Source organism: Kogia breviceps, chromosome 12, assembly GCF_026419965.1.
Source record: "Kogia breviceps isolate mKogBre1 chromosome 12, mKogBre1 haplotype 1, whole genome shotgun sequence".
NCBI lineage: Eukaryota > Metazoa > Chordata > Mammalia > Artiodactyla > Physeteridae > Kogia > Kogia breviceps.
Genome location: NC_081321.1, coordinates 4,253,152 through 4,266,932, shown reverse-complemented (window position 1 = coordinate 4,266,932; position 13,781 = coordinate 4,253,152). Strand labels below are relative to the sequence as shown.

The 13,781-nt window shown below is 41.7% G+C and overlaps 1 protein-coding gene across 1 annotated transcript in view; it reads left to right on the top strand.

Annotated features, from left to right (window-relative positions):
- Nucleotides 1-13,694, top strand: part of FERRY3 (FERRY endosomal RAB5 effector complex subunit 3) — a 72,939-nt gene extending 59,245 nt beyond the window's left edge. The window contains exon 15 of the transcript XR_010835738.1: nucleotides 13,621-13,694. The gene's annotated coding sequence lies outside the window, so the exon portion shown is untranslated. The remainder of the gene's footprint in view (nucleotides 1-13,620) is intronic.
- The last annotated feature ends 87 nt before the right edge of the window (nucleotides 13,695-13,781 follow it).

Genomic DNA, 13,781 nt, shown 5'->3' with positions numbered 1-13,781 from the left:
TGGTTCTGAGACTAGTAAGGAACTCAGAGCGGCTGATGGTGCTGCATCTTGGAAGCTTGACCCCAAGCCCTAGGGCTCCAGGGCTCCAAGCCTCCAAAGGGACTCCTGTACCCGGGTGAACGTATGAGCTCCACTAAGTAGACCAAAGACCGGAAGGGTCTCTCTCCTAATCATTCTGTTCTACATACAACTCCTGGGATTTTGTCCTGCCTTGAGGAGTGAGGACCCCAAATGATGAAGGAGCCTCCATTAACCAGCATGGCAGGATGGGACTCAGTGTCACAGTTAGACAAGTTGAGGTACCATGGACCTTCTTGGGAGCTAGCACAGCATAGTGGTTAACAGCACGGATGCTGGAGGGCTGAGTCTTGGCACTGCTATTTATTAGCTGTAGAGCCTGGGCGTGTTACTAAACCTCTCTGTTCCTGGGTTTTTCCTCAAAATGGGGATAATGAGAGTCAATTACCTCATGGTGGTGCCATAAGGATTAAATGAGTGAACATATGTAAAACAGTTATAACCCTGCCTGGCACATAGAAAGACTGTTTGCTTGTTATTACTAACTAATGAGAGGAAAACAAATAGTTGGGGGGAGGGAGGAGTTTCCCTATAAAGGAAGATAACTATTGCATGGAAATAAGGGTGGGAAAAAGAGTAGAGGGAATAAAGAATATTAAGGATGAAAGGGTGAATATTAAGGATGAAAGACTTAATTAAGGTAGATAACCATTTAGACATGAAGGAGAAAGGAGAGGAAATAAAAACAGATAGATGAAGATAAATGAAGATCGACAAATAGATGGTTTGATAGACAACAGATAGATAGATAGATAGATGAGAGTAGATAGATGGGTAGTAGATAGATTGATATAGACAGATTAAAAATATTGAAAAATAAATAGATCACAATGAAAACGTTATAGAGGTGGCAAAGTGGTGGCAAAAAGTAACTGATTAAATTATATAAATGAGAGAGATCAACGATTATAGATGATAAACTCAGAATGAAATATAGACAATAGCATCAGATACTAAGAGGAAAAAAAGCATAAAGGGAAAACGAAACGGAGGGTGGCAGTGAGGACCAGGTCGAGAGGGACTGCATGACTTCGTCTGTGGGTGGAGAGGCTGCTCTCCCCCTGCTTAGCCCTGCCCCGCTCCTCTCCACCCACCCCACTCCCACGATGCTCAGCCCCGGCTTCTCTGGTTTCCAAACCATGCTCCTCCGCTTGGGAACTCCCTGTTCTCTGTTCCGCACAGTTCAGAAATGGATTTTCTTCTGTCTGGTTTTCTAATTGCTTTGTGGATGCAATTCTTGTCTCCATTCCAGAAGACTATGTCCCCAATGGGAGTAAATCCACCCCTCACTCCACTTTCTTGGTATCCCGCCCGGTGTGGGGCTGAGAGAAAATGGGTTGAAGGAAAGTCCTGGTGTAGAAGTGGGAACCGTAGGGACAATCCAATCTCCAACTGCCACTGTTACCACCCTGCAGGACATCATCAATCACCCCTGGAAGGTTCATCTCTAAAAGCTTAACCTGGAGGAGATTGTTCAGCCAGCCCTGCACAGAAAACATGTGTACAGTATCTGATGGTCCTTCTCAGCTGTGCCTCTCAAGGGTCCAGTCCTCTGTAATTCAGCATTTTCCTATAAATAATTGGTCTCCCTTACAAAATTGTGAGCTCCCAGAGGGCAGAGACTATGTGGATAAAGTTGCAAAAATGTTATAGGATGAGGGACTTTCCTGGTAGCTCAGTGGTTAAGAATCCGCCTGCCAATGCAGGGGACATGGGTTCAAGCCCTGGTCCGGGAAGATCCCACATGCCGCGGAGCAACTAAGCCCGTGCGCCACAACTACTGAGCCTGCATGCCACAACTACTGAAGCCTGTGCCCGGGTGCTCTAGAGCCCATGCTCCACAACAAAAGAAGCCACCACAGTGAGAAGCCCGCGCACTGCAACAAAGAGTAGCCCCCGCTCGCCGCAACTAGAGAAAGCCCACGCACAGAAACAAAGACCCAATGCAGCCAAAAATAAATAAATAAAATAATAATAAAAATAAATTAATTAAATAAGGGAATAAAATTTTAAAAAATGTTATAGGATGAGCAGGTGCTTGTATTCTGTATCCATCACTTTTAAGCATCTGAAAATTTCCACCACCGTGCAGTTAATGTGCTTCGTCCTAAGGACAGAACTTGTGTGGTAAAGAGAAGGGAAATCTTGGTATAAGAAAAGAGACAGGAGATTCTCTATTTACATAGGTACTGAATATAGGACAGAGGCCCTGGTAGTATCCAGAGAGAGTTCTGGTCACCTCAGCCCAGTGAAACTCCCCCAGATTGATCTAAACCTGTTCCTTTCCTTCTAGACAAGAGGAAGGAAAAGTCCCATTCATGACCATGGACAAATAAAAGTCTTCCTCTCTGATTATATACAATTTACAGTAGAGCATTTCATTTGGTGCCCAGGAGCCTGTAATAGCTGGAATTACCCTTGTTCCTCTTCCTCTTTGAAGGGCTAGAGCTGAGAAGTGCTCTGTGATTATGGGTCAGGGTATGACATCTCCATGCCAAACTTACTTGGCCTGGTTTTCTGTGTGTGAGTGTGAGTGTGTGTGTATGTGTGTTTACAGAGTAAAATTTTCCCATCTCCTTGCATTGTTTCTCAATTCATAAGTAATGAATTAAATTATTTTTGCCACTTCACTCATCCTTAGTGGAGAGAAGGAAGGAAGGAAGGAAGGAAGGAAGGAAGGAAGGAAGGAAGGAAAAGGGAGGGTGAGAGGGTGGGAGGGAGGGGGAAATGGAAAAAATAAAAAGAACCATTCCCCTACCTCAAAACCTCACATGTGGATTGAGAACTCCAGTATCAACAGAGCAGAAGAGCTGAATTCATTGGGCTGTGATGTGCTGATGTCTACAGAACAGGAGGTGAGAACCAGAGAGGAACAGAGTCCCTAGATTGGGAAGGTGAACACTGCCACACAAAGGTAGTTGTGACTGGTTCTCTCCTGGAGTTTTGCAACACATATAAAATACTAGAAAGTAGACAAATGAACACGGCTGTGTTCCAACTAAACTTCATTTCAAAAACAGGCAGAGGGTCGGACTTGGCCATCAAGACGTAGTTTGCTGACTCCTGCCCTGAGTGATTTAATACTATGAGGCCCTGGTTTTGAAAAATCTGGGAAGGAGAAGGAAAGGAAGAGGTGAAGACTAGGTGATAGTTGTTTCTAGAACAGGGACAATGTGGAGCATCTGGACTTATGGGCTGGGTGCAAAAGGAAGAAAGACCACAGTGTGAATCATTTCTGGGTGAAATGTAGGAAATCAAGGGGGGTTTTGTGTCCTTGCAAGGAAAGAATTTGTGACCAAGTACTGAGGAGTATTTGGGTCCTAACATTAAAAGATTTTCTCCTTGTATCCATTATCTACTTCTGTGCAACAAATTAGCCCAAAACTCAATGACTTAAATATTGATCGTCTCCCATAGTTTCTGTGGGTCAGGAAGTCAAGAGTGGCCTGACCAGCTGCTCTGGCTCATGGTTTCCCACAAGGTGAAGTCAGAGATCAACCAGAGCTGTAGCCATCTGAAGGGTTGGCCTCAGCTGGAGGACCTGCTCTACTCACATGCCTGACCAGTTGACATGGCTGTTGACTGGAGGCCTCAGCTCTCCTCCACGTGGTCCTCTCCCCAGGGCTGCTTGAGAGTCCTCACAACGTGGCAGGGGCAAAGCAAACCAAGAGACCCAGGTGGGAGCTACAATCTTTTCATGACCGAGCATCAGACATCATATACCTTCACATCTACCATAGTCTGTTGGGTCAGAGTGACCTGTCCTGATTCATTGTCAGAGGAGGCTAGCCAAGGGTGTAAACACCGAGAGGCAAAGATCAATGGGGCCCATCTTAGAAGCTGGCTACCTACCACCTAAATACAAAGAGAGCTAAAAGATGTATCTCTGGTCTCAGTCTAGGATCTGCATATTAGGATGGCTTAGGAATTTGTGTTTAATTTGAATGCATCTGTCTAGGGAAAGAGAACAAAATAGAACACCCAACTTAAAGGTACTTCAACAATGGGATTTATTTCATTGTTCAAAGTGCCTAGATGTGGGAGATTTCAGAGTTGCTTAATTCAGCAGCTCAGCGATGTCAGGCTCTTGTTCAGCCTCCTGCCTTTTTCTTGGCTTTGTGGAAACTTCATGGTCACAAAAGGGTTGCCACTGCCCATACTACATGCATACACAGCTGCATGTGAAAGCAGAAAGAAAGGAAATCTGTTGGGTAGCCAGCTAACATTGCTTGTCACAGAAGCCTGATATGTATGGCCATGAGTGACACTCTGAATTGACTAATATGAAGAGTGTATTGTAACTTTCCTAGAACCACAGGATCTCAGAAATCACTATGTCTAGCTCCCATCGGATGTTTACATCCCTTCTTTTGAATCGAGGGATTACACCAAGATTTCCTCTCCCATTAATAAATTAGCTTGGGCACCGTAAGTATATGACAGAGCCTTTTGGTCAAAGTGCAGAATTGCAAGAAAGGTAAAGAGTTGAGGCCAAGCTAGTTGAGGGACAATCCTTGAGCCCCTGGCTCTTAGCAGGAACGTGGTAAGCACTAGTGGAGTCTTTTATTAGGGGCAGCACTCTGACCACCATGGAGATGGGTATCTCTCTTGCCCTGAAAGTGAGTTTCAGGAGAGGCACATCCCCCTAAATGCCTTTTGCTCATAACAGTAAAACGCCAAAATTGGATAACTAAGACCCAGGGGTAAAAGTCACCAGGAGACAGATTCCCAGTTCAAGAATTTTTAAACAATTAGAATAGACCAACAATGGATTAACTTTGTAGGGTGGTATCTGCAAGCAGAGGCTCTGTGATGAACTATAGAAGATTCTATCATAGGGATTCCTAAATAGAATGCAAAGTTGTATAAGATGACCTCCAATTTCCCTTCTAACTCCCAAATCAACTATCCTTCTATATTTACTGCTAGGAATTTCTGCCTGAGGTCAAGCCTAAACGTCTTTTGTTGAGCTTTCGACCTCTTTCATGAAGTTGTAGAATATTGGAGCTGACGTCACCTTGGGACTGTGTATGCCTTTATTTCTCAAGTATCTTGAGTCAGTGCTCAGTCTATTCTATCTATTCAGATAGAATCAGTAATGTATGGCCTTCCTTTTATTATTTGAAATTTTCAAAGTCATATTTCATCAACTTTCTTAAATACAATTTACATAGAATAAGATACAGTCCTTTGAAGTAAACTATTCAATAAGTTTTGGAAAATGTGTACCACCACAGTTAAGATATAGAAAATTTCCACACACCCCAAAATGTTCCCTCATGCCCCGTCACTGGCTGAGGACACCGCTGCTCTGCCTTCTGTCATTTTAGACTTTTTTTTGGCCTGTTCTAGCATTTCATTTTCCATAGGCCGTCATAAAGTATGAACCCTTTTGCATAAATTAGCTTGGGCTCAGCAAATTGTTTTTCAGATTCATCCAGGTTTACTGCATCTTACAGTAGTTCCTTCCTTTTTATTATTCAGCAGTTTTCCATTGTGTGGATGGATCGCAGTTTGTTAATCATTCTCTTGCTGATGTCCATTTGAGTTGTTTCCAGTTGGGGCAATTGTGTATAAATCTGCTATGAATTTCCACATAAAGTTTACCATTTTCATGTACAAGCTTACACTTTCTGTGTGAAATATGTTTTCATTTCTCACAGGTAAAGACCTCCAGGTGAAACTGCTGAGTCGAATAGTAAGCGTGTGCTTTAACTTTAGAAGAACTACACAGTGGTTTTATCCTTTTACATTCCCACCAGTAGGGTTTGAGGTTTCTAAGTTGCTCCACATCCTCTCCACCACTTGGCATTATCACATTTTAAAATTTTAGCCATTCTAGTAGGTATGAAGTTGTATCTCCTAGTGGTTTTAATTCGCCCTTCCTTGACAAATATTGATGTAAAGCGTCTTTTCATCTGCTAATGGACCACTTGAGTATTTTTTATGAAGGTTCTGTTCAAATCTTTCATTCGGTCAGGTTATTTACCTTATTATTGAGTTGTCAGAGTCCTTTATTTCTCTTATGCTGGGGCTTGGCTTTTCACTTTCTCAACATTGTTTTTGAAGAGCAGAAGTTTTTAATTTAGATGAAGTCCAATTTAAAAGTCTTTTCTTGTATGGATCCTACTTCTGGTGTTACACCTAGAAGTAATTTCCTAAGCGAGGTCATAAGTGTTTTCTCATATGTTTTCTTTTGGAAGTTTCACAGTATTAGTTTTACATTGAGGTAGTTTTGATATACGATATGAGGTATGGATCAAAGTAGCTGCAATAACAAATTACTATATATTTAGTAGCTCAAAACAACACAGACTTACTCTATCACAGTTCTCTAGTTTAGAAGTCCAACACAGGTTTCACTGGGCTAAGGTCAAGATGTCAGCAGACCTGCGCTCTTTTCTGGTGGAAATGAAGGACAATCTATTTCCTTGCCTTTCTAGCTTCTAGGAACCACCCACTTTGCTTGGTTCATGGCCTATTCTCTTCATCTTCAAATCCAGTGATGTTGCGTTGCTCTGTATCTTTTTTTCTGTAATCACATCATCCTCTGACTCTTTTTCTGCCTCTCTCTTCCATATTTACAGACCCTTGTAATTACATCGGGCCCACCTGGATAATCTTGGATAATCTCGCCACCTCCCCAAATCTTTCATTCAGTCAGGTTATTTATCATAATACTGAAATAAACAATAATATTAAGGTCCTTAATTTAATCACATATGCACTATCTCTTTTGCCATGTAAAGTAACATATTCTCAGGTTCCGGGGATTAGAACATGGACATCTTTGGGGGTGGGGGAATATTATTCTGCCTACCACGTTTGTGGATTGTTCTGGCACCATTTGTTGAATTACCTTGGCATCTCTGAGGAAATCAGTTGTTTTTACATGTGTGAATCTGTTTCTGGGCTGTATTCAGTTCTACTGATCATGTATCTGTCTCAAGCCAACACCACACCCTCTGGATTTCTGTAGCTTTAAAGAAGTCTTGAAATCAGCTGGTGTAAGTTTTCCAACTCTGTTGTTCTCTTTCAAAAAAACAATTTGGCTATTCTAGGACTTTTACATTTCTTATAAATTTTAGAGGCAAATCATCAGCTTCTATGAGAAGCCCTCTTTTCTTTTTAACAGGTTTATTGAGGTATAATTTGCAGACCATAAAATGTATTCATTGTGAGGGTAAAATCCAGAGTTTAAGTAATTTATAGAGTTGTACAACCAACACCACAATTCAATTTTAGAATGTTTCCGTCTTCCCTAAAAGATCCCTCATGTACATTTGCTATAACTCTCCTTTCCAACCCCCAACCCCAGGCAACCACCAGTCTTCTTCTGTGTTTATAGATTTGCCTTTTAGGGACATCTCAGGTAAATAGAGTCATATAATATGTGATCTTTTTTTCTGGCTTCTTTCATTTAGGATAATGTTTTCAAGGTTCTTTTATTTTGTAGCATGTTTCAGTACTTTGTAACAGTTTCTTGCCAAATGGTATTCTGTTGTAGGAATAGACCGCATTTTGTTTCTGCCTTCACCAGTTGATGGACATTTGAAGGTTTCCACTGTGAATGATACTGCTATGAGCACTCATATACAAGTCTTTCTGTGGACATATATTTTGATTTCACTTTATGAGGATCTGCCAAACTATTATTCAAGGCTGCATCATTTTACATTCCCACCAACAGTGTTGAGGGTTCCATGTTTTTCCAGACTCTCATAAACTCTTGTTATTATCTGGTTTGTTTCGTTTTGTTTTGTAAAGTCATCCTGGAGGGTGTGAAGGATTATCTTGTAGTTTTATTTTATTTTATTTTATTTTGTGGTACGCGGGCCTCTCACTGTTGTGGCCTCTCCCGTTGCGGAGCACAGGCTCTGAACGCGCAGGCTCAGCGGCCATCGCTCACGGGCCCAGCCGCTCCGCGGCACGTGGGATCCTCCCGGACCGGGGCACGAACCTGTGTCCCCTGCATCGGCAGGCGGATTCTCAACAACTGCGCCACCAGGGAAGCCCTATCTTGTAGTTTTAAATTGCATTTCTCTGACAACTAATGATCTTGAGCATCTTTTCATTTGCTTTTTGGCTATTCATATATATTCTTTGGTAGCGTCTACTAAAATCTCTTGCCTGTTTTTAATTGGGTTATTTGTCTTCTTATAATTGGTTGTAAGAGGGCTTTATATGTTCTGGATTTAAGTTCTTTATCAGATATATGATTTGCAAGTGTTTTTCCAAGTCTGGGGCTCCTTTTACTTTTTTTTTTTTTTATACAGTAGGAACTTGTTGTTTATCCATCCTATATATAATAGTTTACATCTGTTTCTTTTACTTTCTTAATGAAAGTAAAATGAAGCACAAACACTTTTAATTTTGAAGAAATCAAATTTATCAGATTTTTAAAGTTAACTTTTGCGTATGATGTAATGTTGTTCTAGAAGAATTCATGTTCTTACATATGGACGTCCAACTGTCTCAGAACCATTGTTGAAAAGATTACCCGCCCACCTCGACCCACTCCAGCCACTGAATTTCCTTGGCCACTGTGTCTAAAATCAAGTGACCACAAACGTACAAATTTATTTCTGGACTCTCAGTTCTGTTCTATTGATCTATGTTTCTATCCTTATGAAAAAGATTTATTAAAAAAAAACTTACTAGAAAGCTAATCTTGCAATCAAGATGGTAAGTTTTAAAATCAAGAAGTTCTCCCATTTTGTTCTGTCTCAAAATGGTTTTCCTTTGTCTATTAGGGTTTTTGCATTTTAATATAAATTTTAAAATTACATTGCCCATTTCTGAAAAAAAAAAACAGTTGAAATTTTATAGTGATTACACTGAATCTATCACTTAGGGAAGAATTGCCATTTTAATAACACTGGGTGTTATGATCCATGATCGTGGAATGTCTATCCATTTAGTTAGATCTTTAATTTCTTGCAGCAGTGTTTTGTTTTTTCAGTGTACATGTCTTGAACGTCATTTGTTAAATTTATTCCTCAGTACTGTATTCTTTTTGGTGTTGTTGTGAATGGAATTATTTTCTTAGTTTCATTTGCAGGCTGTTCCTTGTTAGTACATAGAAATACAATTGATGTTAATACATAAACTTATGGAACTCGCTTATTAGTTTTAATAGTGTTTTGTGTGTTTTTTTTTAACTTCTTTAGATTTTCTACCTACAACATAATGATATAATGTCATCAGCAAATAGTTTTACTAATTCCTTTTCAATCTCAGCACCTTGTACTTTTTCTTGCCAGGTTGCACTGGTTAGAACCTCCAGTGGCAATATTGAATGGAAGTGAGAGAGAAAACATATTTACCTTGTTCCTGATACTAGGGTGAAAGCATTCAGTCTTTCACCATTAAGTATAAGGTTAACACAGGTTTTTCATAGATACCCTTTATCAAGCTGAGGAAGTTCCAATTTATCCTTGCTAGTTCTGAGAAATCAAAAGCTGAGGTCATTGATTTGAGATCTGTCTTCTTTTCTAATATAGGCACTTAGTGCTATAAATTTTCCTCTAAATACTATTTTAATGGAATTCCACACATTTTGGCAAGTTGTATTACCATTTTCATTCAGTTCAAAACACTTATCAATTTCCCTTTAGATTTCTTCTTTTACCCATGGATTGTTTAGAATTGTGTTATTTAGTTTTTAAAACATTTGGGGATTTTCCAGATATTTTCTGATTTCTAATTTCATTGTTGTCAGAGGACATACTTTATATGACTTGGATCCTACCATCACTTGTTTTTCTTTATATGACTTGGATCTTATCATCACTTATTTTCCGGCCCATACCCTAATCTATCTTGATAAATGTACTATGTGCCCTTGAAAATAATAGTATTCTGCTGTTTGGGGATGGAGAGTTTTATAAATGTCAACTAGGTCAGGTTGGTTGATAGGGCTATTCAGGTCTTCTCCGTCCTTACTTATTTTCAGTCTCCTTGTTCTGTGAATTGTTGCAAGACAGTATTGAAATATTTGAATGTAATTGTGGATTTGTCTATTTCTCTCTGTAGTTAAATCAGTTTTTGCTTCATGTTTCCTGAAATTCTAATGTCAGGTGCATAATAATTTATGACTGTTATGTTCTCTTAATTAATTGCCTTTTTTCCATTATGAAATGATCTTCTTTATTTTTTATGCTATTTTTGGATATGAAGTCTACCATGACTGACATTAACATAGACACTCCAGCTTTATTTTGATTTATTTTTAATGTATTTGTATATTTATAGTGGGTTTTTCCTAGGCAGCATCCATTGAGTCATGCTTTTTTCATCCAATGTGCCAATCTCTACCTACTAATTGACATACTTAAACTTTTTGCATTTAATGTGATTATTGATACAGTTAGCTTTAAATCTAACATATTGCTATTTGTTTTCTTTGCTCTTTCATTTTTTCTTCTGCCTTCTTTTGAGTTAACTGAGTATTTTTTAGGATTCCATTTTAACTCACTTGTTAGCTTATTAGCTGTAACTCTTTGTTATTTTTTTTAGGGTGTATAGGGTACATTTTTTACTTCCACCCTACCTTCAAGTCATATTATCCTACTTCACGTACAGCATAAGAACCTTACTGCATTTCTCTCCTCCTGGACTTTCTACTATAGTTGCCATACATTTTATTGTAATGTACATTCTACATATGTTGTAAACTCAAAGATAAACACACTTGATGGATTAAACACAAATAATAACAATAATCCATCAACTGTCTTTTAAAGAGATTTAAATAACAAATTTAAAAATCTTGTGTATTTGCCAATATATTTACCATTCTGGTACTCTTCACTCCTTTATGTAGACCCATACTTGCACCTAGTACCATTTTTCTTCTCCCCTTCGGAAGGACTTCCTTTAACATTTCTTGCAGCGTGGATCTGCTAGTTATCACTTCTTTCAGCTTTTGTTAGTTGAAAAGCCAAGCCCCAATCCCTTATGCTTCCAGGCTCCAGAGAGTTATCTGACTCCTCTGCCCCGTTGCCAATTCAGCTGAGGTGTTTCGCGCCGGTGGTCAACCAACCCTGAGGTGCTGCTTCCTTGGCAGTTGGCTCACGCTCTAGGCTTGTGTCTGAGGCTGGAGAATAGTCAGGGGGAGAGGGGAGAGGGTGGGGGGTGATAGAGAGCGGGTGAGACCCAGAGAGAAGATGGAGAGACAGAGAGAGGGAGACTGGGAGGCACAGCAGGATGGGTATCAGACTGAAGCGGGTCCATCAGGAAGCACTTGAACCCACGGTGGTGATTTCTGGGGTGGAGAGGATGACACGGCCCCGCCCAGCAGACTCTGCAAATCCTTGGACGACCAGGCCACAAAGCTGAGCGTCCAGCCTCACCCCTCCCCAGCGGAGGATGGCTGGGAGACGAGCAAGGTCTCTTGTCTGAACGTATGCATCTAGACCACCGGTGGGCTGGCCCCAGCAGAAGTCTACTTGCCTGAGCTTTGGGGGGCCCCCTGAGAAAGAACCCATCCTGGAGGAAAAGGGAACCCAACCTATGGGCTTGACCCGTAACGAAGATTGGTCCTCTGCAGACGAGGAGTCGGAAAATAAAATCCCAAAGAGGAAATGCCCAGGGCACAAATAGTTCTGGTCAGACATTCCTCTAACAAGCGTCACCATAGGAAGGGCCAAAGATACCCATCCTGGTTTTGAAACAGAACATAAAGCAGCACTGGCTCCTTGAGGGCTTGGGGTCCTCAGCTTTGGAAGGAAAAGAAATACCCATCAGCGGCCCAGCAGGAGGTGGAAGGCTGGTGGATCGGGGTCCTGGCAGATGCCCCATGGTGGTCCCAGACAGGAGCAGTCACGTGCTCACCCACATGCGTGCAGCGTGCTCTGGACTCTTCTAGAAATAATTTGAGGCCACTTATAGTGGGGTGCAGCTCCACCTAAGCTGGTAGAGGTCAGAACTAGGGAAGCTTGGCTTAGACTTCCAGTGGGGTCCCACTTACGTGGGTGAGACCTGGGGAGAGCTGAGTTCCATTAGCAAAGTGCAAAGTGGGGACCTGCTAGCAAGGTAGGACCTGACCCCTCCCACAGGAGTCCAACCTGGGGACCTTTGTTCTGGAAACGTTTTCTCTTGAGTCTTCCCACTTGTAGCAAGTGTCACGGGCCCTAAATGTCAGCTTTGCACAGGCTCCCTCCTAGTCCCTCCCTTCTGCCCGTGGCCATCTCAGACCCATCAAGACCCCTGATCAAACGCTACCTCTGAACACCAGCTGTGGGTGCATGGGTGACTGAGCAAGAGAGAGGGAGAGAGCAGTGAGGCGGCAGCCCCATTGCCCAGGTAGCTCTGAAAGACCAAGGTAAAAGACAGGAAGGCGCTAAACACAGCGATTTTGTTTTCTACCTGATAATTTTCCGTAATTTCCGAATTACTCTCTGTAATTGCAAAAAGGCAAATGCTGGGACCTCCCTGGCGGTCCAGTGGTTAGGACTCCATGCTTCCACGGCAGGGGGCGTGGGTTCCATCCCTGGTCGGGAACTAAGATCCCGCGTGCCGCGTGGTGCGGCCACAAAATAATAATAATAATAATAATAATAGAGTAAAAAACAAAGAAAGAAAAAGGTAAATGTTACTTTTTCTAAACTAAGTGTAAAAAGTACAAATAAGCAGCACTTTTCACAATTTACACAAGTTTCTGCGCTTTCCCTATGGTCACTCCTGAGGTGTTTGAAGTTCTTTATGTAATAACCAGGAGGCGTAGAAGGCATCCTGCCTGGTTGTGACAGAAGCCGTTCGGCTGGGCAGGTCAAACTTGACCAATGTCTACCGCGTGGTACCCCACTTGGGGACAAGGACCTGTTGTGGAAGGAGGCGGACATTAGCATTTTTCCCCGCTCACCTCCACCAACTCTCAGCTCATCCAGAGAGAGTGATTGACAGCCCCAAAGGCTGCTGGACAGCTATTTGAAAGAGGGGTCCACAGAGAGGCCTCCTCCACCTGTTACCCTTTTCTCTATCACTTCACATCCATAGGGGTCCCTAAGCCCCGGGAGAAGGGTCAGGTGCAAATCTGGTAAACCAAGAAGCCCTAGCAGTTGTCAACTTAATTAGTCTTCAGGAAAAATCTATGGATATATGAGCACAGTGGAGTTGCTATGGAGACAGACCCAGAAGGCGCATTTAGAACAGGGCCTCATCACATCACCTGATAAAAATAAGACCCAGGCTTTTTAATAGAATGAATTACTTAAGTTTTATATTTAACAGGGGACAATACCAAGGCTATTACTGGTTTTCAGAATATTTTAGGAATCCGAGCTGCCTGCTTCTGCATATGTTAGCAACCATCACAATATATGCTTGGGTGGCCAGCATTTAGGAACTAGAAGGCCACGTGTCTCTCCCATCCTTGAGATGAGAGATGGTTCTTCTCACTTTGGGTTTGTCCTCCTTTAACTGGGCGAGTGGTTTTCGATGTGTTTCTGAGAAAAGACGGTATTGTGCTCTGCACTGGCCCTTTGCATGTGTTGTTGCCAATATATAATAACCCTATGTAGTAAAGGTCTCATTTTGCAGATGAACAAACGAGGCTCAGAGAGGTTCAAAATTTTTCCAAGGTCACACAGCTAACAAGTGGTGGAGTTGGGATTCGAATCCAGGCGTCCCCCATTCTGAAGCCCTTTGTTTTATAAGATGCCAACCACGATCTCTGCACAAAGAATCTGGGATGAGGTGAA